We start from the raw sequence: 22,806 nt of genomic DNA, 5'->3' as shown, positions 1-22,806 counted from the left end.
TTTCCCTACTGATGCACTCTCTGGAGTGGGAATAGTAATTTTTACCCTTACGCTATCCAACACTTTCCTTACTATTGCACTCTCTGGAGTTGGAATAGTAATTTTACCCCTACGCTATCCAACGCTTTCCCTACTGTTGCACTCTTTGGAGTTGGAATAGTAATTTTTACCCCTACGCTATCCAACATTTTCCTTACTGTTGTTTATGTTGGAGTTGGACTAGTAGTTTTATTGTGTCTGATATTTAATATGTTTTGTATTATTTTAGCTATTGTAATATATCATTAATAATAAAAATTATTCACATTAAAAATATTGATTATTATTTGCTATATGTAATTATTAAATATTTATTAATGTTATTGTTTTATGTGTATAGATGTATTGGTAATTTTTTTAAACATTTAATAATTTATACGTTACAGAAATTATTATTAAAATTAATTATTAAGTAAGTATATATATTATATATTATATGTATATGTTTAATTAAAGTTTTATTAAATTATATATATATTAATTATACATTTTAAATATTATACAATATATTTAATTATGTTTATTTAATTTCTAAGTATAATTTGGTTTATTTTACATATATTTTTAAAGTAAAAGAAAAACGATATTTTTAATAACGATATTTTTGACATCGATATTTAATTTTCGATATTTTTGTACTTACCATGTTGTAGATAGGATGTCGATATTCTTGACATCGATATTTTTGTTGCGATATATTTGTAGGTCGATTTTCTGTCTGTCGAAATTATGTCATACAACCGAGGAATTGGGTTTAAACTATCTGGAGGACCAGGTTTAACTGGCTCCATTGTTACTATGGATTTCTGTCTGGGCTAATGAGAGCCTGTGGTTTAACAGGAGTGTTATCGAGGACTGTATGGATTGCACTTAGGGTCCTAAACCCGAGGCACAGCCATTCTTAATTTCATCAAGCTAGACTACAGGTTTTTGCTTAATTAATACTTGTTTTCAAATGTTGTATACTTGCATTACAGTGCACAAACCAGTGCCAGTTCATTTTGCACAAGAGTGCTACTATAGTAGCAATACACGCCTCCATATACAATCAGAAAAGAGCAAAGAAATTAGACATGGAGTTGTTCTATGTGTACTGTAAGTAATTTAAACCATTCTATTTTAATCCATTGGTTATCGTTCACTTCTTTTTTTCTGTTCTATATAGCGCAATCCCGACCCAAAGGTATTAGAGCTCTTCGCATGAGCACCAGTTACATTACACAAGGACTCATTCATTTCATGGTAGGCACAGGGAGATTAAGTGATTTGCCCAGAAACACAGGATATTGAGCCAAGACTCGAACCTGGTTCCCCAGCTTCAAAGTTGGCAGTTCTGGCTGTTACGCCTCATTCGCTCCCGTAGTACTGTTGTGCTGCAAGTATAGTGTCAGGTGCACGAAGACCAGGAAACGGGTAATGATGAATTGAAGCAAGAACTAAGGGCCAGATGTAGGTGGCTAAATACCAGTCGGTAACCCTGAAATTTACCGAATTTCTGGGTTACCGACCGGTATTTAGCCATTCCAAATGTAGGTGATGATTCGGTAAATACCGAATCGGTATTTACCGAATCTGTATCTACCGAATCGGTATTTACCGATTCGGTAAATGCAATGTAGAAAGCACATAAAAGAGTGCTATGTGCTTTAAGAATTCGTTACTTACCACTGTAGAAAATAGGCCTCAGCTACGCCTACCAGTGCAAGGGGTTCGCCCTTCTCTGCACAGAGTCCTCAGACTATTAGAAAGAAGTTGGCACAGAATCTGAAATAGAAAATACATAGTTTATTAAACCTCAGGAGGTGGAACCACATTCACCCAGCACCCTGTGGTGCTGAATGAAGGTAGCACCCAGAGTAGAAGAACCATGGGTCTTTTATACCCACACAGGGGCTCAGGAAAAGGACGATGCAAGCATACATGAGAAGAGTTACATACATAGATGGTCATACAGAAATGCACCGTAAATAGTATAGGAGGAGCTAGCAGTTGCTGACTCTGGTAGAAACAACCTGATAGTTACAGACTAAAAACAGATGCATGGACAGTTAGATATTCCTGCGCATGTGCAGGGTAGCAGAGTCTAAGTATAGCCAGTCCTTTAAACAGAGCACAAGGGAAGACAAAATGGCTGCCAGAAATACAAAATGGATTCCACAAAATGTACAGGATAGCCTGTAAATACCAGATGGATTCTGCTAACGCTAATTTAATCGCAGCCAATTTACGACAGACGACCCTTTTAGCGTTAGCTGAAGACATCTCCCATAATCCAGTAGGAAAAATGAAAAATATGCATATTAATTTTTAATAACATTTTTTTTTTCTTTTCATAAATTTCCTAATTCATTGCTAGGTGGGCATTTCTCATTCTAAATATTGTTAAGCGGGTATGTATGAGGTATAAACAGAAGTACAAAGGGAACAGAGAATTGGGTCATACAGATAGCAGGAGAGAGTAATTACTATTATCAGAAACAGAATTATTAGCTTTCTAGTCCTTAGCAAATCCTAGAACCATCCAGTAAAAACATTTTCAAGGTTCCCATGCATTTCAGTTACCATCAATTTCAATATCAAAGTATCCAACAGTACATATCTAATAAAAACATTTTCGCTAGACTTTTCCAGTGTTTCCTTTATGAGGGCTAGAGTATCTATCATTATACCCAATACAAACATTAAAGCAGTCAGACATATTATTTACAAAAATGATCCTGGATCCAGGGGACCAGGAGGACCATGAGAATTAGGACGAAGAGCTGCAAAGGGTTGCTCCTCCTCAAAAATGGGACGATCAATGGGGTACATTTTCAACAAAAAGAAAAAGAAGTCCTTGGGAAATTAAAGCCGCTGTACAACCAACCAGAGGGGAGTCTTCTCCCTGTGTCCGTTTGAGCCTCACAGGCAGGCTCTTGTTGTTCCCACGGTGGAGCTGCACAACTCGCAACTCAGGAATCATGGCCTAGTTTCAAGGGAAAAGTTTCTTCTTTCAGGATAGGGCAATCACCCACCAGGGCAAATGCGCTCAGCGATCCTGTCCAGTGTCTCAGGCAGTGCACCAGTTTTCTTCATTTCAATCTAACAGGCACCAGAGACACAGCACCTGTACCCTGAACTCAAGTCCTTCCCTAACTCCTGTATTGCTCTGCTGGCACACTGCTCTTTCGTTGGGGCCATGGATTGCATTCAGTGTGCCCAGGTATCTCCTTTACAGCCACTTTGGGACCAGGATTCAGAGGCCTGATGCTAGGATCTCTGAAGCAACCCTTGTTTCAAAGGGGGTTACCTCAAGCAAAAACCTTCTTCCCTTCCTGGTCGGTCTGTGACTCTCAGCTGGGCTTCAAAAGGTTGATCCACGATTTCTCCTTTCTGATTTGTGACCCATCTTTCGCCCAAGATAGTAGCAGGGGTACGCTCATCACAATGCTTCCGGCCTTCTACCTTCACTGAGGTCCTGGTTGCCAGCAGTGCCTGTGCAGGTTACCTTCACTTTGACTTCAAGCTGGACTGGTGCTGACTCCTCAAGCTGGATCTGATGTACGCGCCCCTCTGGCAATGGTTGTAAAGCAGCAAATATCTATTGGTGGACGGAACAAAAGGTCTTTAGACAAGGCACAAAAATAATCTATCAACAGAGAGGATAGTCTCAGAATACTTCCTAGTCCAGGGACGCCCCATATATTAACAAGGCACCCTGGAACCACTTTCATATATGTGAGAGTAAATAAAACAACAGTCTGGACCTATTAGCAAGTATAAAAACTCTTTAGTGAACTGACAAGAGTAATACGTCACCCAATGCCAAGCAGTCAAGGAAGTCTGTGTTCATTTCTAAAGACCCTCAAGAAAAAGGAAATGTTATACACGTTTTACTCCTAAACATTGCATTATTTGTACAGGACTGCAGACACTTCTAAAATGATTTTTCTTAATTAAAGCACCTATATTGTATACTCAGGACCATGCTCTCATGTTATAGGAGCAACAGGAAAATCTAACACTGCTAATTTAACAGGGATTCCTATTACATACAGAACTAAAAACTTCAACATAATGGGTACATGTTCTCCAGCGGAACATCTTGTGACTAACAGACTCCTGTAAACCAATATTTTCCTCAAAAATGTTTGCTAAGGATCACATAGACCTCTTCCCTGCATTCTACATTTTCACAATCCAAACTATGCAACATTAGTTCTAGTAAGGACTGTCAGTTTATTTACACAGACTAGCTAATAAAACTAGCAATGCCCTTGCAAAACTGTATGTAGCATGAGAATAACAAACAATAGTGGTGTTGTCACCTGAGAATTTTCAAACAAAAACTACCCACAGCTAGTTCCCCTTAAAGATCAAATAAGGAAACAGCAACCTAGACTACTCATCCTCTCATAATTCCATCAGAGAGGATGGGTAGTAACATAGCAAAATATATTTATTCGTTTTATTAATGCTAATAATGTTTAAAACAGTATTACTGAATAGCCAATTTAATGTCTCATGGTTATTTCACAGACAGTTTAGACAGGCTCAAAAAAAGGTAAGAAAAAGAGAGAGAACACATAAATTTGCCTACCCTTAATTTGTAGAGGAGCTAGCCTCCACTCCCCAGTTTTGACGGTAAGAAACCTGTACCAGGTTTCATTCTGTCAACACTATCAACCCCAATTTGTAGCAACTGGGCATAAACAAACTCTGAGGAGCGAAATAGCACATTTCAGCTAGCCAAAGAACATATTCCTTTAGCAAATGTACTAGTGCAACATGAGACCGCACAAAGTCAAACTGAATCCCATTGCTTCCTGAATTCAACCCTAAAAACATTTATACTATATATATATGGCAGAGCCATTGTCCTTTAAAGAGAGGTCACATATACTATGTGCATTGAGTGCACACAAAAACTTGCTTTTACCAAAAAAAAAAAAAGGGTAAGCAAAAACCTCTTTCTTCCCCTGCCATTTTGTCTTTCAAATGTCGAAATGTCAAAGCAACGTTGTGCTGAGCCCTACAGGCTTCTAAATGTAGGACTTTGACCTATAACCTATGCAGCTGTTCCCCAGCATGCATGCAAGGTTTTCATGTGGTGCTTCCAAGTCAAAGTGACCCTAAAGACCGAAGACAGAGCAGCAAAACCCACTCTGTGTGTCTACCAGCAATTTCAGAGGTAAGCTTAATAACTTCTGCCAATTTTTGTACATTGATATGTATAAGCAGTGTGCCAAGCGTTTGTCTAGCAGTATAGATGGTCTATGCTTACATATGTGCATTTACTGGGGCGTAAGGCAGTTTAAAAACTGATCTGACTGGAGAAAACTCATTTAAATAGTGAATTTTTACCCAATTTCGACTTTGATTTTCAGGGCACTTAAAAATTAACATCCTACAATGTTTTTGCATAATAGTCATCCCCAGAATGTCCTCTACATATCCCAGAGATGTGGCATCAAAAATGTATAATGTATACCCTTATAAAAATTAGTTTTGTACGCCTGGGTAAAGTGACATTTTCACATGTAATTGACCCCCTATTGCTGTATAGCACGGCTTAAATGCAATTTGGATGCTAGGAGGTCACAGTATCATTATTAGGCATTATAAATAGTAAAAAACGAATTTGTTTTTGCACCTATTTGAAATAACATTTTTTTTTTTATATAATCAAAATATATTTTTTGTTAATAAATCTAATCATTTTGATGAGTCTACATATGAAAAGCGAGCTGCATCCCTTGCCTATTATATTGAAACACATTAATTCTTAGCCCTAAGCACAGAAGCTTATCTTGAAACATCTTAAGTCTGCGCCACTTTTAAATGAAGGACAGCCATTATTATTGAACATCAAAAACCACTCTTATCCTTATTTTAAAAAAAAGGCATTAAGAAAAGAAATCCCTACTGTCAATCTGCAAAAATAATGAAACTACATTTCTAACTTTGGAAACAGCAGTCTGAAATGCAGAATTTTACTCCGTGTTTTTGACTTCAACTATTCTCTGTAGCCGGAGTCCGAAATAGAAATGGTCTTGTTGACACAGCTGTTTAACACGTAAAGGTGTCGAAATTCACACGCCTTGCAAGTCAACCCTTCAAGCCAACACAAATCTGTCGTGCTGTATAATGTGAATGCCTTTGAATACCCTATACAAAAGATAAATGCTGTGACATTTTGTATCTGAATTTAGTCTATTGTAAAACACACAATTTCGTTTTTCTCTTTACACAGGTCATCTTAATTTTAACTTTCTAAAGGTAAAACTCTTATCCGATAATCCATGTTAATTTTGCGCCACAATTTCCACTGAGAAAATTAATTCTCAATTGGAAAATCGTTTTTATATAGGCATATAGCCCTTAAAATTTCAAGCAAGAGCATCATTTTACTTTTTGTGTAGGATTAATGCAACAGTTTTAAAAAAAAATAAAAACAGTTTTCTATGGAAAGTCTAACTGGTCTTTGCACAAAATAGGGCAGAGGAAGGCTCCTTGGGTTTCGTTCCTCAGCTGCCCTGTCTCATCAGAGAAGCTAAACCTCAGCGCAGAACCGGGCCACAGCGGGTGCTCCTAGCCCCCACCTTTCTCCAAGGCTGTCCTGCTGCAAGCATTACACATTTTCATGTCAGTGAAGCTTTCTAAGCAGTGATTTCACCTCCTGGTTCACTCCTCTATTTTTAGCCCCCACCTTACAAGCTGCAAGGTCAAAATCTGCCTTGCACAGCCCTGAAGCTGTCAAAGACAAAAAGCCTTCCTAATGTTATCTAAACTGCAATAATTTGCCCTATGGAAACATTTATTTTAATATACAATTTCTTTTCAAGGGTCATAAATTTAGGTTCAATTCTCAGATTAGCAGGTTCAGCTTAAATTAGAACCTACAACCCTGTGGACCCAGCACATTGGCTCACTGAACCACCAAGAACACAAAGCTGCATAGGAACAATTTGCAAATTCGAAATACCCACAATTTTTCCAAGCTAAACTTTTAACGGGTCCCTAATTACTCTTCATTAATACTTTTGTACATTAAGGGTGTCATCAAATCACAGGGGTTGCTCTTTCTCTTGCTACACCCCTCTCAATTTCCTTTTGCGACTTATTGATGGTGATGAGACCAATTTAAATTTACTCCTTAACAATTTCACTTCTCAGAATTCTTTCACATATTCACAGTCATTCAATCACACGCTTTTTCCAGTGCTAGCAACATCCAAAACACAATTTACCACACCATAACATGTAAACACACATTTAACCCACAGATCAACACTTAAGACAGAAACAAAAGACAGCCCACAGACTGTACTTAAACCAAACCATTTGTAAATACTAGTTGCAAGTCATATTCACCAGATTTGGCTGGCAGAACACCAAAAAAAAAACGCTCTGCATCTCATCACTTATGAATGTTACTAAGTGCACAGACCAGGATCCTGTTATGTACATATTTAGTTCCTCGGGGTACTAGTCACCACTTACAAGTATTTTTATTCCATAATGCGCTGTACATTATAGAAGAAAGACCATACTTAATATACATATCCCTATTAGGCGTCCCCTCCGAGGGGGGGCCAGTTGTGCTTCATCAAGTTTCATTTTGGTACCATTCCAAAGGCAACACATCTTTTGAAGTGTGCTAAAGACAGATATGCCAAAAAATAGTGCAGAATATGCAATATTATAATCAAAGTAGCACTTAAGGTACCTTTAGTACGATGTGCCGTTCAAATCAATTCAGTTAGAGAAAATTCTCCTCATTACCTGCCTATGTGAATTGCAAGTCACATATGTCAAAACAAACCAAGTTGGCCAACACAAAATATACCATACTCAAAGCCACAGTAAGCGTTACTAAACTACCTTACCAATCACAGGCATCAAAACCAACAGCAAGCGCCGCAGACACTTACCAATCACTTGGTGTTCAGATTCATCCTGCCAAGTTCTAAAATCGACCAAATGGTCACTGCACGGTGAATCAACAGAAGAGATCTCAGTCGAGGACCGGTGCCACCTGGATGGTCAGATCAGAAAGAAAGGAAAAGTCGCCGTGGATGCCAAGACTCTGGTCTTATCGGGCAGTGATCACGTCCAGAGCGAGATTCCAATCCTTCGTCGCGACCAATCCTTTGGGCATCCGAGTCACCGATGAGCCCCAAGTTGAGGCGCCAATTGTAGAAAATAGGCCTCAGCTACGCCTACCAGTGCAAGGGGTTCGCCCTTCTCTGCACAGAGTCCTCAGACTATTAGAAAGAAGTTGGCACAGAATCTGAAATAGAAAATACATAGTTTATTAAACCTCAGGAGGTGGAACCACATTCACCCAGCACCCTGTGGTGCTGAATGAAGGTAGCACCCAGAGTAGAAGAACCATGGGTCTTTTATACCCACACAGGGGCTCAGGAAAAGGACGATGCAAGCATACATGAGAAGAGTTACATACATAGATGGTCATACAGAAATGCACCGTAAATAGTATAGGAGGAGCTAGCAGTTGCTGACTCTGGTAGAAACAACCTGATAGTTACAGACTAAAAACAGATGCATGGACAGTTAGATATTCCTGCGCATGTGCAGGGTAGCAGAGTCTAAGTATAGCCAGTCCTTTAAACAGAGCACAAGGGAAGACAAAATGGCTGCCAGAAATACAAAATGGATTCCACAAAATGTACAGGATAGCCTGTAAATACCAGATGGATTCTGCTAACGCTAATTTAATCGCAGCCAATTTACGACACCACCAACTTCAAGTTGATGGTAATTAACGAATTCCTTTAAACATTCACTTTAGAATTTTTTTTTAAGTGCCATGTAGCACACATCCATGCCCTTAGGGCATGTACGTGCGCCACATGTGCACACAGGCACATTTCAGGGGTGCAACAGGGTGTCCTTTGGACACCCTGGCACCCTTGACATACCTCCCGGTATTACTGATTCGGTAATACCGAATCGCTAATACAGAATGGCTTTAGATTCATTCCTATGGGCCTCCAAGCCCATAGGAATGAATGGGTAGGTATTCCTCAACACCGAATCGGTATTACCGATTCGGTAATAAGGAATATTAAGGAATCGGTATTTATTACTGATTCATTACCTACATAAGAAATACCGATTTCTTAATACCGAATCGGTAAAATTCGGTATTAAGAATTCGGTATTTGTGGATTACCTACATCTGGCCCTTAAACACCTATTTATATAAAGTGTTGCTTCACAGCGAGGCATCTCTCAAATGCTTTCAAGTCTCCCATTTATCTAGATACGCCTATTTGTTTGTTGCAATATTTTTGTGCCATTTGTTGTAAGGGACGAGGAGCATTTTTACTCTCTTATTCAGTTACTAACCGCGTAGCACAACTTCTTATCATTGTGTCTGTATTTCTATGAGATTGCACTTCATGTGACAAACTAGCGTGAAGAAATGTATAAGCAGCTTGTCCTTAAGCACAGTTTTGCAGGCTTCGTTCAAATCCAATCTATCGCTGTATCCAGGAATAGCTGTTGTGACTCTAGGTTAATATTGGTGCAGCTGCCTTTGGGCTACATTTGGAAACACTAAAAGCCTGTCTCTTTGGACGCACTTTGTTAAGGGCTCCTTGTGACTGTTAAATGACTCAGCAAATGTGCAGTACCAACACTAGCAGGCTGGCGAAATTGGTCTTCTCTGGAAGGAGACACATCTTTCAAAGGCAATATTTGGTGAAAATAACGTGCCAATTGCTTTTCTTTTGTAAATAATGAACATTCCATTGACCTCGGAGCACCAGCACTAGCATCAACTCGTGTCAGAGGTGCAGCGTGGATCCTGATCACAAGGCAGCATGCACTAATTAAAGCCATGTGTGAACAATGCTCGTGGTGGTCGCTGGTAAATTCCACCACGCTGCGGTTGGTTGGAGGTTTTGCCAAACTCTGTGCTCCAGTTGGAGTGCGGAGTGGCAAAACCCTGCAAACTTCCCCGGAGGAGCAGCAATTACTGCTCACCGCTACAAGTAAACCCTCTTGCTAGGCCTAATCTGTAACTTTTTTTTATATATGCGTCACCCATGAGATAGGCCCTGTAACCCCACAGGGTAGTGTGCAGTATATTTAAAAAGCAGGGCATGTTTTTTTTGAAGTTTTACATCTTGGTAGTGAAAACCCCCCAATTTTGTTTTTCACTACTGTAAGGCCTACCTCTCTCATAGGCTAACATTGGGATTATTTTATTACACCTTTTAAGAGTAATTTCCAATTGATAAGAGATACAATTTTGAAGATTGGTGTCACTGGACATACAATTTAAAATCACAACTTATGGGGGAAGTTGGATTTTAAGTTGAGGTTCAGCAAATGCATCTTTTAGAAAGTTAGGATTTACTTGCTAAAGCCATTTGGTGCCTGCTGTCTGTCTCTGTTTAGTCTGGGTGGGATGACTGCTGGGCTTTCTGTTTTCCCTCTAGACAGCGGTATGCAAAAGACAGTGGTGGGGCTGTGGATCTTCCTAGGAGATTAGGACAGAGGAGCTGGAAACAGCCTCACTCCTAATAGGCTAAATAGGCTTTCTTTGAAGTCTTCCCCACTTCAAAGCAACAATTGGCTATAAGTACTGGACCCTGGGCCCTGACATATCAACTTCAGCACACTTCTAGACCTGTGACCACTCTGCCAGGAAGAAGAGGATCTGCTGTGCTGCTAAAGGACTGCCACTCTGCTGGAGCTGGTGTTTGCTGAACTCTTGCCTTGTTGTGCTGCCTTGCTGCTCTCTCTCTGCCTGGGTGAGCAGGACTAGACCTGCATCACATGAACCCAGAGTGACTACACAGGCTTGCTAGCTTGCCTCCTGCTGCCTAAGTCCAAGGGACACAAAAGACTTGGGACCCTTATGTTCCAACCATTGGGCTCACCTGCTGGTAACTATGTTCTGCCAAGTGGTGCCAACCAAGTCCTGGACCCCTGGAAGTGGAACGAGGAGTCTGCTCCAGTTAAATCGACACAGCTTCTGCTGCAAAAGCAGAATTACTGCAGCACTGCTGGTGTGAGAATTCGATCAGTGCATCAGATTCAGACCCTTGTACTCAGAACCACCACTTCAGAACCAACGAATCGCTGTCACTGTGTGAAGATCGATGCATCACCTCTGCAGCATGGAGAAATTCGGCACATCACCTTCAGAACCGCCGCATCCATGGACCCATCTTATCAATCAAGGTTTATAAAGCGCTGCTATTCACCCAAAGGGGTCCCAAGGCGCTGAGGGGGTGGGAAGGGAGGCATGCAGTTCCCAGAAGATCATGGAGCTCTGTCGAAGAGCCAGGTCTTGGGGTCTCTCAAGAATTTGGGGAGCAATGGTGTCTGTCGGAGGTGGAGAGGGAGGGAGTTTCAAGCCCTGGCTGCGAGGAGGGAGAGAGCGTCGTCCCAATCTGGTCTTCTTGATGTGTGGTACTGTCGCAAGATAGAGCTGGGCCGAGCAAAGGGACCTTTGGGATGCTTGGAAAGTGAGGCGGTGGTTCATGTGGGCAGGTCTGTTGTTGTGGAGGGCAGAGTAGTTTAAGGGTGGTTCTCTTCTCAACAGGGAGCCAGTGTAGTGTCCAAAGGTGTTGGCTGATGTGGCAGTGGCGCGGTAGGTTGAGGACTAGTCTGGCAGCGGTGTTCTGGAGTTTGTGGGTGAGGTTTTTGTATATCCTGGCACAGAGAGCGTTGCCGTAGTCCAGTCTGCTGCTGATGAGGCCTTGGGTGACGCTTTTCCTGTGTTCGATGGGAATCCAGTTGAAGGTCTTTCAGAGTAGGCGGAGGGTGTGGTAGCAGGAAGAGGTGACGGCGTTGATCTGGCAGTTAATTTTGAGTTCGGAGTCCAGGATGAGTCTGAGGTTGCATGCATGGTCCGTGAGGGAGGGAGGGTTTCCGAGGGCTGAGGGCCACTGGGTGTCGTTCCAGGCAATGGGGTGTGGGCCCATGATGAGCACCTCAGATTTGTCTGTGTTGAGTTGCAGGCAGCTGTTCTTCATCCACCTGGCATCTGCTGCCATTCCATCTTGAAAGTTATGTTTGGAGAGGTTGGGTTTGTTGGACAGGGAGAGGATGAGTTGGGTGTCATCTGTATACAATATGGTGTTGAGTCCGTGTGAACTGAAGATGGATGCGAGCGGACCATGTAGACGTTGTGCAGGGTCGGGCTGATGGAGGAACCTTGGGGAACTCCGCAGATGGTCGGTGTGGGTTCCGAGAGTAAAGGGGGAAGTCTGACCCGTTGTGTTCTGCCAGAGAGAAAGGAGCGGATCCAGTCAAGGGCCTTGTTCTGGATTCCCGCATCGTGGAGTCTCTGGGCTAGGGTGCGATGAGAGACTGTATGGAAGACTGCAGAGAGGTCCAGGAGGATGAGGACCACAGTCTCTCCTCTGTGGAGGAGGGAGCGGATGTCATCTGTCGTGGCGAGAAGGGCGGTTTTGGTGCTATGGTTCTTCCCGAAGCCTGACTGGGAGGAGTCGAGGATGTTGTTTTCTTCTGTGAAAGCGGCGCATTGACTGTTGATGGGCTTTTCCACGGCTTTCGCTGGGTACAGGAGCAAGGAGATTGGTCTGAAGTTTTTGAGGTCGTGGGGGTCTGCTGAGGGTTTTTTCAGGAGAGGGTTGATCTTAGAGTGTTTCCAGTCGTCAGGGACGGAGGCGGTCTCGAAGGAGCGGTTGATGATTCCCTGAAGCTCGGGGTAATGATGTCTGCAGTAGATGAGGTGGGAGTAGGGGTCCATGGGAGCCCCGGAGTGGGTGCTCTTCATAATCTTTAGGGTGCCTTCAATGCTGAGGGTAGTCCAGCTGTACAGTGTTGGCTACGTGTGGCTGGGAACAGTGGGAGAGGGTTCCTCAAGTAGTTTGTTGCCATCAAAGTTGTCATAAATGGTCTTGATTTTGTGATGGAAGAAGGCACTGAGTCTGTCGTAGAGGTCCTTGGAGGGTGTGATGTCGGTAGTCTCGCCTCTGGGTTGGGCAAACTCTTTGATGATGCCGAAGAGTTCCTTGGTGTTGTGTGCGTGGGTGAAGATTGTGTCCTGGAGTGCTTTACTCCTTGAGTATCTGATGAGTTTGCGGTGGGCGGTGGTGGCTGTTTTGAAGTTGTTGAGGTCTGCTGAGGTTTTGGAGTACCTCCATAGATTTTCGAGGCGTGTGCAGGTGCTTCTAGATTCCCAGAGGTCGGTGGAGAACCAGCTGGCTTTCTTGGCGTGAGGGTCGGAGGCTTTCTTGAGGGGGACTATGGCGTTGATGCAGTCGGTGATCCAGCTGTGTAGAGTGTGGGCGGCGGTGGTAGGGTCATCGTCTGTGGTGGTAGCAGAGTTGCTGATGGCGGCTGCGAGCTGGTCGTCAGAGGTCCTGGTGCAATTTCTGAGTTGGAGCTGCTGTGGACGTCTGCGGGAGATGTTAACTTTGAAGGTGAAGTACACGCAGCGGTGGTCTGTCCATGGGAGTTCAGAGGTGTGGCTGAAGGTGATGGAGTTCCCTGCTGTGAAGATGGGGTCGAGGGTGTGTCTTGCTGAGTGTGTTGGTTCTGGTATGATCTATTTGAGTCTGATGTTGTGGAGGTTGTCCAGGAGGGAGGTGGAGTTGGGGTTTTGGCGGTTGTCGAGGTGAAAGTTGAGGTTTCCCAGCAGGGTGTAGTCGGTGGAGGGGATGGCTGCGTGTTGATGATGTCGGTGATGGATTCGGAGAAAGGTGTGTGCAGTCCGGGGGGTCTGTAGACGAGGGTGCCTCAGAGGATGATGGACAGGTTGGTCTGTATCTTGAGGTGGAGGTGTTCCATCAGATCTGTGGGCCCGTCAGTGTAGGTGCTCAGGCGAAGGTTGGCCTTGTGGGCGATGGTGATGCCTCCCCCGGGGCAGTCTTTCTGGGTGATTTTATATCCTTCGGGGATGGGGCTTGTGAAGTCTGGTCCCGAGGCGGCGTTCGTCCAGGTTTCAGTGTGGAAGCCGATGTCAGGAGAGGTGCTGTCGAGGAGGTCCCAGATTTCTGCGGCATGTCTGTGGAGTGAGCAGACGTTGAGGGGGATGCATTGCAGGGATTGAGGTGCGAGGGAGATGTTGCTGCAGGGTAGAGGTGGGTCCTCTGTCTTGGCGAAAGTGAAGAAGTGGTTGCAGTGTCGGCAGGTGAAGGGTCCATGGATGTCGAGGGGTGAGGTGGGCTTGCAGTTGCTCCTGCCATTGTTAAGTGTGTAGTGAGCCGAGGAGCTGTAGCGTTGGCGGGTCGGAGGACCAGGGTTTCTGGCGCTGGTCGCGGTCTTGTCACGGATGGGCGCAGACGGGCTTGCCTTTGGTGCGCCCGCTATGTGGCCGCGCAGCAGCTGCCATTAAGTAGGGGTTGGGGAAGGACAGGAGAGCTGGGAGGCGGAGGCGAGATCTCGAGGCGGGGGGCCGCAGGAGCAGCAGCGACAGGAAAAGGAAGCAGGAGGCGAGGGAGGGAAGGAAAAAAAGGAAGTAGAAATAAAATTAATTAATTAAGGCGGCAAAAAGGGAGTGAAAGGGGCAAGAGATAAGAGAGGCCACCAGAAAGAAAAGGGCAAAAAAGAAACAGAGCGGAGGCAACAGGCAAAACAGAGAAAGGCAAGGCATGGCACATGGGCCTCGAACATCGGACCACAGCACAAGTGGCAGGGGACATACTGTGGAGCTGCGTGAGGAGAGAGCCTTACACTGACCAAGAGGTTAGAGGTCTTCTGCTTCGACGCCGTTGCCTTGAGAAATCCGCTGCATCACCCCTCGGGTCACCGACACATATTGTGCTGCAACAAGTATTAAGGTACTGTTTCTCAGCGGGCCCTGCATGTATCCTGTATCCCGCCCATGCTCCATGGCCTGACCTCTTGACTTTATCCCGGTCCAGCATGACCAATTAACTCTTGAGGTGCTATTTTTACATTTAATTTTTAAAAACTGAACTCTCGACTTCTACACATTGGATTTTTGTTGTTTTGGTCTTGTTTTATTCATTAAATTAAGTTATATTTTTCTAAACTGGTCGGATACTTTTTGTGTGGTGTTTTCCCTGTTTTACTGTTTTTGCACAAATACTTTACACATTTTCTCTGTTAAGTCTGACTGCTCTGTGCCAAGCTACCAGAGGGTGAGCATAGGATAATTTTGGTTGTGTAGTGACTTAAACTGACTAGATTTGTGGTTCATGCTTGGACAGGGTGTATACCTTTGCCAACCAGCAACAACATTTCTAACAGTTTTCTATCATCTCTAGACAAAATGGGGCAAGTTTTAGCAAGTTTGATAGGCTTAGCTGCAAAAGCACAAATTCGAATCCTTATAGTGTCCAGTTGATGTCATTTAAGATCTAATGCATAATTCATGTTGATGAAGGATTCTGTGACCACTTTTTGGCAGCTGCAGAGATCAAAGAGTCAGTCTTGATTTGGTTCAAAAGGCATGATGGTGATGAGTCTGAGGCTTTTCCTTTTTAGCATGTGCCATAGAGGTAGAATCTATTTCAGGGTTTCACATGGCTGGTGGACCTACCATAAGTCATCTTCTGGATTATCTTTGAAATAAAAGAGGATAGGAAGTCTTTGCAACTGTGGTCAATAAAAGTTTGAAACCTACAACGATCATCCGCAAAGGAATAGCTCCAAACAAGACTTGAATGATTAGCAACTACATAATCATGCCATTCTAGGGGTTGCTTCCATTTATGGGTTGGCAGGAGCCATCTTCATCCTTCTGGTGTGATCACGTTACCAAATGCCATTACCATTTGTGCCCACGTCAGAACCTTCCACTTCTTCCAGCTCCTTTGTTTCTTGAGCAATGACCAGCCACCGTGGCTTCTGGTTATGAAAGAGGAACCTTTTGGGAGGCTGTTATTGACAGATGTCTTTGCTTAAGAGCTGGTTGCGGTGGAATGGAAGATGTCTCTTGTGAGGCATGAGGTACCAGTTGACCAGGACTGTTTGAAGTGGATGAGAATTAGTAGGCATTTCTTTCAAAACTTAATACACCAGTTGGGATGGATCCTGTTGTGACTAATAGAGAGGCAGCAGAAACCTATTTGTCTCATTGTATCCACATTAACTCTTGGAAGGATCATAGGTGATTGCAGAAACAAAGGTTGGTCAGGACATTGTGGCGGATTATGAAAGTTGTGAGTATCCTGGATGTTTGTTGATCTTCAGAAATCACCAGGAACATACTTTAGAATGTCTTCCCACTCAAAGCTACTTTGACATTTGCCATCACCAGAATATACAGGCACCTGACTCCGACTGCTTTGTCGCCAGCTGACAAAGGTTGGAGAAGCCTTGATTTATTTGACCTGTCTGTACTTTAGAAAGAGATGCAGAGGTTTTCAATGTGGGGTAAAAGGAGTTGCTAAGGATGAGACCAGATGATTAGAAGGCACAAGATTTAATTTTTGATGTACTACCTTGTGATAAGAGACTGAAGGTGTACTCTTTACTGAGGAATCCCCTAGAGAGGCAGGTTTTAGGGAAAACAGAAGTCAACCCTCTCTGTCCCAGGAACACTGGTCCAAATTCTAAATATGTTTGTATCTAATATTCAGGAACAGCGACGTGTGTTTTCAAATTGTACCACAGCAGCAGCTCACTAATATGACTGTGAATAATCTCTGACACCTGTGGTGTCCTGCTGGATATGCTCTAGTGTCTCAGCAGGCACTTGTATTGCCAGCCCCTCCCTCAAGGGCTGGACACACTTGCACCCCACACCTATCCACCACAAGCATCACAAGTGACGTGACCCTGCAAATTAAAGGGCGCGGGTGCATGTGCTTGTGGCCAGTTAACTATCAAACTGCCTCTGTGTCATTCTTTTAGTAGCATGTGAGCCTAGGGCGCACAATACTACAATGGCGACGAGGGGTGCTGACCTCATGCTGTGCCCAGTGATTGGGGGGAGACAAAGGACCCTGCTCCAGCCTCTCCGTGAAGTAGGTGCGTCACCCCCAAGAAGGTGAACCTGGCCTCGCAGCTACTGCTACCATCCACCTAGTACGAGGCTAGGAGAGCTGGTGGGCAGCATGATGAAGCCCATGTAGCTCTATAAGCAAGACCAGTCCAGTGCTAACATGGGCATGGCGAGGCCTGCAAATAAGCTGTTGATCAAGACTGCACGCAAGGAAGCTCTGCATAAAAAGGCCTGCAATGTCCCGGCCTCATAGGGAAGAACAGACACAACAAAAGAACCGCGGTGCCCACCGGCAGTCAGCCAGCACCGCATGACCTTACATTTCTGTGGGTGGACCATCCACCTCATGCTGCGAGCCCGTGGCCACCAAAGCTCCCGGTGAGACTCATGTGCCTCAAGGCCCTGTCCTGGATCTTCTGTTCATGCTGCCAAGACTTGACCCGGTGTTGTGTGCACCTGCAGTGCCACCTAGTGGTGGCTTATTCCACCACACCCGGCATCAACATCAAATTACACAGCAAGCAGCCCAATAAGAAAAAAAATATTTTAAATACATGGATGAGCCGTTTCTGCATTACAACCCCGCACTGGCCTCTCCTGAGGCCCACAGTGTCAGGGCAGCTGCCACCGCACCAGCAGCAGCAGCAGCAGCACCGAACTGGTGGCCAATGAGGCAAACCGCACCAGACGCGGAAGACTGCTGCCAGAGCACAGGTACTTGTGCAGAAAACAAGCCGCCCAACAATAGACGTGGTGACATCCATTGCAGCATTAAAGAAAACACTGCCCCAGCCAAGAATGCTGCCAAAAGTTCTGTGGAAACCAAGACAGTGAAACCAAAGGCAGCTCCATACTGATCCCCGAGGAGACCATATCAGCACCACAAGGCCCTACTAATCAGCCAGCAACACACTGAATTCCACATACCCACCAATGTTATCCTGCCACCAACACATGCTGCCAGGAGCAAGCAACAAGTCATCAGGTCCAAGAGTAAGGTGTGCCCCTAGAAGAAAGACTTCCTGCTCAAGCCTTACTGTGCTCACACAAGAGATAGACTGGCACAAGGCCTAGCGAGGCGCGCCCTCAGAGACGAATGTCCGGGAATGCCAGAGAGAATGGGCCTTTGCTACTACTGCAAGTGAGAAGATCAGGGGCACCTTCACAGAAAGAAAGCAAGTTGCAGTTAGTGCCTGGTTGCCCGCCAGGTGCCCACAAAAGAGACGCTGCACATGCCCAGTGCTCCCCAGAGAAAAGAGGCGAGTACAGCCTAGCGTGGCCTTAATGCAGGAGGGAGAGCCTCTACATCTCCACTGCACAAGCACCTCCCTGCAGTGGGCCAGAGACAATCAAGGGAGTGCCCCAACACTGCCATACGACTATGTGGTACACTGGCCCAGTACAGGCAGGAGGAGAGCCACACGTCCCCAAGTGGCAAAATGCCACCACCGCAACACAGAGAAGAGAATGCGGCACAACGCCACATCATGAAAGAGGACAAGAGTGTCCTCCCCCACACTGCCTCAAGATAAAGTCACCAGTAGCCCAATACAGACACGAGGCGAGTCGCACACTTCAAGTGGCAAGCCACCACCACAGCTCCCTACTGCCCATGGAAATCATTCCTATAAGAAGGAACACCACAGTAGGAGCTTCAAGAAGCTCCCTGAAGAGGGAACACATGAGAAAAAGTGGCTGGATGCCACCCAGCACCCAGGAGGGATAAGAGAGGAGAGCGACTGAAGTCTCGTCCGCATGGTCCAGAGAACATTGAATGTTGATAGGCCCTGTTGGCCTGTTTGGAAGATGGTGCATTCCATTGCACCCTGAGGAAGAACTGAAAAGAAAAGTGACAATACCGTTACTATGAACAACCGGACAAACACAGGTGCGCTGGAATAACAAGGGTAGAAGTACAAGGACTCGTATCACTACAAGCCAAGCGTACACCCGCAGACACAACTCAGCCATCAAGGCGGAGTGACGTCCCTGAAGCCAAAGCTCAATGGGAGAGCCACATGTAAGCCACCAGCAAGTGCAAACCGCGTCTCTCTCCCTACGCTTCCCAGTGCAACTGTCAGTTCCTGAGAGTTGGCAGTTTGAGTCACATGGCATCCTTGCTCGCAACCGCAGATGCCATAGCAGAAGAATGGCACCAGCCTAAAAAAAAAAACATGTGGCTGCGAAGTCCCTCTAATCATCCTTACTCCAAGTGAATCATCCCTACCTGTTGTCCAGGGCTAATGATCTCCACATCATCATTGCCATGTGCATGCCACCGCACCCACCAGAAGATATGGAAGTTTGACCGGCTGGTGTACACTAGGAAGTTAACGACCGAACAAGTTCGGGAGGGAAAGTTGTGGGAGGCCAGGCTTGAAGCTGAAGAAAACTCGACCTGTGGAGGGAGCGCATCCAGACACACAAACAGCAAGCCAACTCGGTGACACAACATGAGAAAGGCTTAGCGACCACCCAGTGGGAGATGGAGAGTAAGCCACAAGCATGCACCAACAGAGTCTCTGCCTCACACTTCTCAGCGTGTTCACCATGCCACTGTCACCAACAGCTAAGTAACCCAAGAAATCCAAGCACAAGGATGCAGACGCCTCCCTAAATTAAATGGAAGTGCCTGGCCACCCCCACTTCTGGTGATCGACTCAAGAATGAAGGCCTGCAACCATCACAGCAAGTCATCACCAAATGTCGCCCAGATTCACCACATGGCTGGCAGCGCCATCACACCAGTCCCTGTCAAGTGTGTCAAACACCCATCCACCCCTAAGATTTGTGTGAGCGACTAGGCACTGGCTCCTCAGTGGTCTTTCAGCTGCAGGAGTGGTTTAGGCAGAAAGATGCACAGGAGGCCAGAGCTCCACTCATGATGAAAAGTGTCTCTGAGAGAGAAACGCTCTGAAAACATCTGCGTGCAGAATTGCTGACTTTGACATTCTCAGCAGTGGTGAACAAATCTAACCAAGGTTCTCCCCTGGCTTGGAAGAAACCTTGCACCACGTCTGGACAGATGTCCATTTGTTATCGGTTAGACATCAATGGCTCAATTTGCTGGCTCAGGCATTCAGAATGCCTGCCAAATGTTGAACCATCAGGTAAATACCCTGACCATCCAGCCATGACCAGAGATGCAAGACCTCTTGACACAGGGTCCATGACACCATCCCGCCCTGTATGTGGCAATACCAAATGGGGATAGAGTTGTCTGTGAAAACCTGCACCAGCCTTTCTGTGATCAAAGGAAGAAAGGCTTTCAATGCCAGTCAAATTGCTGGCAGCTCCAATAAAATGATGTGGAGCTGGGACTCTACCGGAGACCAAAGCCCTCTGATCTCCACCTCCCCCAGATGACTGCCCCAGCCCATGAGTGACGCGCCTGTCACTACAGTCAGCTCTGGATAGGGAAGGGAAGAGGGTCTGCTGCTGACCTAATCAGGGTCTCTCACACACCACTGCAGGTCATTAGCAGTTCCCTTTGAGATCTGCCCCAGGTTGGAGAGATTTTCCTGATGCTGTACTCACGGGGACATCAGGTCCCACTACAGAGAAAAGGCTGTATTACATGGTGTAGTTGTGTGACCTCACAGTGTAATAAACTAAAGAACCCCTTAAGGACCAGTAGATTTCGTTTTTTAAACCCTGACCTCAACCCTGGGTAGCAGTGGCTGTGGGCAGCAATGAACTAGTGTCAACGATTTAAACTGCACCACAACAATTGAAGACAAAATAATTAAGACACTCAAGAATTCTGACACCAATTTATAAAATGAAAGCAGATTTTTTATGGATTTTTAGACACCAAACAAAAAATATTCACTGGAGAGTTCCATAGATACAAATTTTACAAGGCAGAGCAAATAAAAATATGCACTTTTTACTCAATTGCAAACAAGCATTGGCAAATTCAAAATATTTGACATTTATAATTGTTTTGAACAACAACTTTGGCTATTTGTAAAGCAGCTGGTTAGGGTTACTTTGGCCAAACAAATCGGCCAGGTTGCCAGTCAGGGGGACCAACAAGGCCATCAAAAATAGTTACCACCAAGGCGGAAGCACTGTTCAATTAGATTTAGGCACTTTAAACTCCTTGTCATAGACACCTATGGAAGTGGTCCTGATACTAGGGATACAGGATGCTGAAGTAGATCACGAATGCTGTAGATGCAACACAGTCGACAGAGGTCTCCCTGCAACTACTACTGGGGCTCCTCTTGAGCCTGCCAAACATCCAGTCGGCACTGGACTACCGTCATTCAGTGTCTTGTTCACTGCAGAATCCTTCCTGGGGCTGTAAATTGCCTTCTAGATGACCAAGCTGCACTCCAAAGGTTCTCCCGGGTCCAGCAGGTTCATTAGCAAACTTTTGAGTGCCAGGTCCTGGTCTCTGGTTCTGCATGGTGACAAAGAGTAGCGATCTGAAGATTTGGGTTACTAACTCACCTTTGTAGGCCTCTTGAGCTGTTGTTGTCCTGTGCTGTGAACAAGAGGTCAGCCAACTGGCCCTTGGGGTCACTTTGGCTGGGCTTGGGAAACAACTTTCCACAAGCAGGACACAGCAGGCACAATGCCGTCTCCTTTGCTAGGCATCAGGTGCAACAGATGCAGTCTTCGTCGGTGCAGCCTCTCTTCTCTGGAAACTTGGTGCACCAGGGTAGTCTATCTCCAGTCCAGGCACGATATGAGTTCAAGGTGTCATGGTTGCCTTTGTATGCTCTGCAAATGCCCTATGGGTAGGATGTAGTTCGTAGCCAGGGGGCTACCATGTTCCTTCCTGGCTTTTGGCTATCCCAGGGTGTACCATTCTGTTCACTTCCAACATGGCAAAACGTTTTCTTGGCATTCAAAGCTCCCTACACCACCTAGAGGGGTGGTTACAAAGGGGGCTAAGGGGCCCTGGAAGACAGGTTTGACAGCTGGTTACCCCTTCCCGGCAGTTGCCTGCTGCCAGTCTGTCAGCGGCACAGCAGTGTACGTTCTAGGTCCTGCCCCAACCCAGCACAGCTCCTCTTGCTCGCTCTTCTGGTCTCCAGCCTGCCCAATTGTGGTAAGATTCATCTGGTACCCAAGTACGCCAGTGGTTGTGTCGTCCCGGGAGTTCTAGGTACACATAAGGAAGTGTGGAGGTGAATGCATTCATGTGTCCATTGCAGGGGCCTACTTTATTGGCCCTATGCCATACACTGTTCCTAAGGTCTCCTTAACCCTGCCAACAAACGTTTATTTTTAATTTCTTTGCAGTCCTGTGCATAGGAACTACATGTCCCAGCTGCCCCAGAGACGGCCATCTTGGGTGTGTCAACGTTATTTAGAGCAGCTCCACCCTGTGGAAACCACTCACTATTCGTGCATCTCTTCGAGAACAGGAGCTCCGTCTGCTTTCGGCAATCCCTTCGGCGTCATTGCAGTTTCCGAGGTAATGCGCTGGTAGCACTTCTAACATCCGAAGATAGCAGTACATAGACTTGGCTTCCTACAGCGAAACCCAGAGAACACAGAGCAGCCGTGCTGTGAACGTAAAGGCGGAAGTGGATTCCGCATCCCGAATCCTCCTACGATCTTGTTCATACAGTGCTTCTAACTATACAGTTGCTATTTCTGAGTTGGGGCCTCTGGATCGAGGTCTTTATTTCTGACACATTCTCTACAGATGTTATTTCTGAGTTGGGGCCTCTGGATCGAGGTCCTTATTTCTGACACGTTACGAGTTTTACGAGCATATGAATGTTGGTGTTTTGGGCACAGCATTGGAAATCTGTGTAAGTGTGATTTAACACTTTATTATTGCATCACTGCGTGTCTGTGAAACCTGTGAATAAACACTTGACTATTGTTGAGCGCCATATCGT

General features: G+C 45.3%; 2 long non-coding RNA genes across 2 annotated transcripts in view; both read right to left on the bottom strand.

Annotated features, from left to right (window-relative positions):
* LOC146808500 (uncharacterized) overlaps window positions 1-22,806 on the bottom strand; it is a 75,096-nt gene that overhangs the window by 14,531 nt on the left and 37,759 nt on the right. The window lies entirely within an intron of this gene.
* Window positions 1,810-8,768, bottom strand: LOC146808501 (uncharacterized). The gene is made up of 2 exons (XR_014968003.1): window positions 7,953-8,768; window positions 1,810-3,619 (listed from the first exon to the last, which is right to left on the bottom strand). It is a non-coding gene; the product is annotated as an uncharacterized LOC146808501 (long non-coding RNA).

The sequence above is a fragment of the Triturus cristatus genome, chromosome 8 (assembly GCF_964204655.1).
Source record: "Triturus cristatus chromosome 8, aTriCri1.1, whole genome shotgun sequence".
Taxonomy (NCBI): Eukaryota; Metazoa; Chordata; class Amphibia; order Caudata; family Salamandridae; genus Triturus; species Triturus cristatus.
The sequence above is the reverse complement of the archived record's forward strand: the minus strand, read 5'-3'. Positions and strand labels throughout refer to the sequence as shown.